Source organism: Cryptomeria japonica, chromosome 5 (assembly GCF_030272615.1).
Source record: "Cryptomeria japonica chromosome 5, Sugi_1.0, whole genome shotgun sequence".
Lineage (NCBI taxonomy): Eukaryota > Viridiplantae > Streptophyta > Pinopsida > Cupressales > Cupressaceae > Cryptomeria > Cryptomeria japonica.
In genome coordinates, this window is record NC_081409.1 from 704,853,573 (window position 1) to 704,858,468 (window position 4,896).

Consider the following 4,896-nt stretch of genomic DNA (forward strand, 5'->3'; position numbering starts at 1 on the left):
CATGAAGGTACACTTCTTAATATTTATCAACAACTTTTCTTCTCTCAACCTCTGCAAAACTTGTCTCATATGCAACAAATGCTCCTCTTTTGTATTACTAAAAATCAAAATGTCATCCAAATATACAATAACAAACTTACCCAAGAATTTCTTCAATACCTCATTCATCAACCTCATGAAAGTACTCGGTGCATTAGTTATCACCAACCATTAATATAGTTCTTCATTTGGCTTGAATGTTGTCTTCCATTCATCTCCTTCTCTAATCATGATTTGATGATATCCACTCTTTAAATCTATCTTTTAAAGGTATTTGGCTCCGCTCAAACAGTCCATTATGTCATGCATCCTAGGCAAAGAAAATTGGTATTTCACTATGATTTTGTTTATTGCTCTGGAATTTGTCCACTCTCCATCCTTCTTAGGTGCTAATACTGTTGGTACTGCACAAAGGCTCATACTTTCTCTGATCAAACCTTTCTTCAACAACTCCTTCACTTGTCTATTCAGTTCTTCATTCTTTTTCGATGTCATCCGGTGTGTAGCTTTGTTAGCCAAACTAAGTCTGGGAACCAGGTCCATGCAATGACTGATACTTCTCACAGGTGGCAATCCATTAGGCACATTATCTAAAATGATATCTTCATATTATGTCAGCAAATATTTTATCTCTTTTGGATGTTCCTCTTCATGCTCTAGATTCTCAATCTTCCTAGGAATTAAGGCAAAACACACATTCTCATGTCTCAATCCATCCAAGAATTTCCTTCCATCTACCAAACAGATTCTAGCATTTGTACAGACTTCACTCTTCAAAGGTTTCTCCAAGGGCAACAAGGTTTGCTTCATCCCATTGGCCACAATTATGTATGTATTCTTCCTCCCATCATGTATTGCCTCTCTATCAAATTGCCAAGGTCTACCCAACAAAAGATGACGAATATTCATGGGCATAATATCACACAAAACTTCATCATGATAATTCCTGATTTTCAATTTCACCAAACGTTGCTCACTTACTAACAACTTATGTTCATGCCAAATTCATGCTATCTATTAAGGTTTAGGCTGTTTCAATCTTTCCAAATTCAACTTATTCACCATCTCTTCTGAAACAAGATTATATGAACTACCACTATCAATAACAACTTTACAACACTTACCAAATACCTTAAATCTGGTCTTGATAAATTCTTCCTCTGCAAGGGCTCTTTATCTCTCCCAGTACGACACAAAGCTCTCCTCATCATCAACAGTTCTCCATATCCTGGTTTATTGTTTGATCTGATGAGGTTTTCTTCCACCACTGCTTCTCTTCCAATATTCTCTGTCTTCTTACACTCAAAAGCATGATGTCCTTCTCCGCCACACTTAAATCAAGTTCCTCTAAACACTCTCATGTCTTGTCTTCCAAAATTATCATTCTGGTAGCCATCCAGTTCTCTCTTCTGGTAGAAATTTCTATCATCTTTCTAGTTATGAATTACCTTCTTTGTTCACTTCCTTATCCTTGTTCTGATTTTTACAGGTTCCTCTACCTCTGGTATATCCTCTTCCTCCTTGATATCTTCCTATGAAAAACATTCCACCTCTGCCTCTCTACCTCTGCTCATGTCTTTTGTTTAGTTTCTCTTCCGCCTTTAGGGCATACTAGTAAGCCTCTTCAACACTATAATTTAATCAAACTGAATTCATCTTGTATAGACACCTACAATCCATTCAAATATCTTGCAACTTGTTCAACTTCATCATCAACGTGTCTGAATCTGATATTCAACTAATAAAATGCTTCGGTGTACTCCTTCACACTAGATTCCTTTTGTCTCAAATTTTGCAACTTTCAGAACAGATTCACTTGATAATCAATCAACATCAATATGACTCATGATGTTTGGTGATTTATATGATTGATGATGCTAGACATATTATATGACATGTGGCATTTGATGAATCCTATGGATGTTGGCACGTAGGATCACAATGATGGATGGATTTATATGATTTTTGGATTCATATGTGTTCGTTATTCATATGTGGAATATATGGCATATGATGTTATGATGGTACTAACCCTATTTCATGATCAAGGTTTATGCGATGCTTTGATGTTATATTGTGTGATTGTATTCGTGAAAGGGACGATGCCTTATCACTTGTTGCGAGCATGATATGGTGTTATGATTCTCTTTTCATTTGCCTTTTTATCATGATGTATATATATGTTGTATATATATTATATTGTATGGTGATAGGATTGTAAGTACCAGACATCGACTCCACATAGTCTCATAGGTTTGAGCGTGTCCTATCCAAATGGCAAGTTGTTGGAGATGACATAGTTTTCCTCACACACTCTAGGTGTAGGATGTATACCTTGTTAGTTTCGTCATGATGCAAGTTGGTGGTCAGGGTCTTGTATCGTTATTTGACCCCTTTTGATGGGTTGCTTGGTGATGTAAGTATATATGGTATTATTTAGTGATATTGGTTTGTAAAGTATTATCATAGTTTGATCTTTCATTTATTTATTTATTTATTTGATTTATTGTTTATTAATTATTTGATTATTTCGTATTGTTTAATTGATTTAATTTATTTAATATTTGATTTATTATTTAGCAAGAGCTTAATTATTGGATTTTATATTTAAATTATTTTAATGATGTCTTTTTGGATTCCCTATTATTATTATTTATTTATTTATTGTTACTTAATTTATGTTGTTGTTAAAGTTTATTAATTTATTGGATGAATAAATAATAATAATATTATTTATAAATATATGATATCTTGGGGGTGCAAGCTATTATTTTATTAATTGTCTTTTTACCCCTCCTTGGTTAATTTGATTTTAATAAAAACTACCTACCCTCTTATTTAATTGGTCGAATGGTGGGAGGTAGGTAAATAATATATATTCTTATTATTTCCCTCGAACTATGTGTGGGTAGGTATAATATATGATTTTTGGGATTATTTTGATTGGTCGGCTTTTAATATAGTTTTGAGTTTATTCTTTTGTATATTTTGGATTTCGTGTGCATTCACGAGGTTGGATTCTTCAAAAAAATTCTGAAGTTGGATTTCAAACTTGGATTGAAGATTGTTGAAGTTTTGGATTGCTTGTGGCTTTTTCTCTTCTTCGATTTCAACTATTATTGAATTTGCGTTTGTAGGTTGGTTCTTCTTCTCCTTCAAAATTTGATTTCCAGAAATGCAATGTCTTCTCTGTGACTGTACAAAGATTTCTTGTTGGATGTTGTTTGATTTGTTTTGGGAAGAGTGGATTTGAAATTAAAGAATTAATTTGAATTGGAAAAAAAATTGGAATAAGGGAAATGTAGTTCATTGTTTTTTAAAGCTTCTGGAAATCTCTTGCCGGTAGTGTCATTCTCTGTTTTTCTCTATGAATACTTATGATTAATCTTCCATATATTTTGAAGGAGTATTGATATTGTTCTAGGATTATACATCACCTTGTATTGTGTTTGTTGTATTCCCTTGCTACAGAGTTAAGATTTTGAGTTTTTGGGCTCCCTGTAGCTTGTCGGGAGACTCTTTATTTCTCTATGATTGCACTTTTTGGGATACATACCCTTTTAGGAGATTTTGAGATTGTATTTAATATTTTTGAAGCTTTTGTGATGTCTCTTTGAGGATTTTGTAGAGTTATTATATCTCCTTTTGATGTTATGCTTTCTAGGTGTCATTATGAGCACTGTAGGAGAGAGTTTTCTATATAGTTTTATGTCTCTGAGTTTGTAACTTTGTATTTTTAAATTTCCTCTCTGATTTTTGGATCTTCTAGACCTTCTGGGTTGAGTTTGTGTGATGTCTTTGACCCCTAAGTAGATCTGGGAAAGTGTCCTAACCTCAGGTGTTCTTTTTGCTTGATTTTTGGCCATTTCACCAAAAACACTACTGAAACTACCCAAAATGCTATCTTATGAACCAAAAACACCATTCCTTAGAACAAAAATGCTAATGCGCATACCAAAAATGCCACTCTACATTCTAGGGGCACTGATCTACATGTGTGGGTTGTGTTGACATTCTCTAATTTGTCCTTGATGTATTTTGATCTTTCATGATGTCTTTTGTGCTCCGATAAGAGGGTTTATGCCTTACCATTTAGGTGTTTCATATGCATTGTATTGCTCTAGTGAGAGGGCGAATTCCTCATTGTTGAGGATTGATTATATGGCTCCAGTGGGATGTTGTTTGCCTCACTGTAGAGAATTTGGCATGGATTTGGTTTCATCCTTGTATTATATTTATGCTTGGCTCTTATTTTGCATTGTTTCGATGAAGGCTCATACCATGTGTATGGTTATATGTACACCGTTATGATCTTTTTCTCTTAGTTTCTTTTGACTATTTTTATATCATTTGTGAGCCTTCATGATGTTTTATTATGCTTCCTTGAATGGATGTTTTACCCTATGGTTATGTTTGAATTATGGATGAATTGATTATGTGTTGCATTGATGTTTTGTCATTGATGTCAACACTAGCTATTATGGTTGGTTACCGACAGACAGGTTTTGGTTACCGATAGACAGGTTGTTGGCATATGCACACTCCAATGAGACATTGTATGTGATTGAAGGTTTTGTCATTCATGGCAACCTTGCAATCATATGGCACCGTCAAAGACATTATACCGGCATCAGTAGATCACACTCTACATCGACACTCAAGACACCGACACCGACACAGAAGAAAGGAAGTATACCGGCACAGAGGCTGACAGGATTTTTGTTATATAATATTTTGTTTATTATTGTAAGCCGACTTGGAAAATTGTAAAATGACTCTTATATATAAAAGAGATCATTGTAGACATTTTGTAGAGAGAAGAAGGGGAAGTAGAAGCATTAAGGAAAATATTAGGCA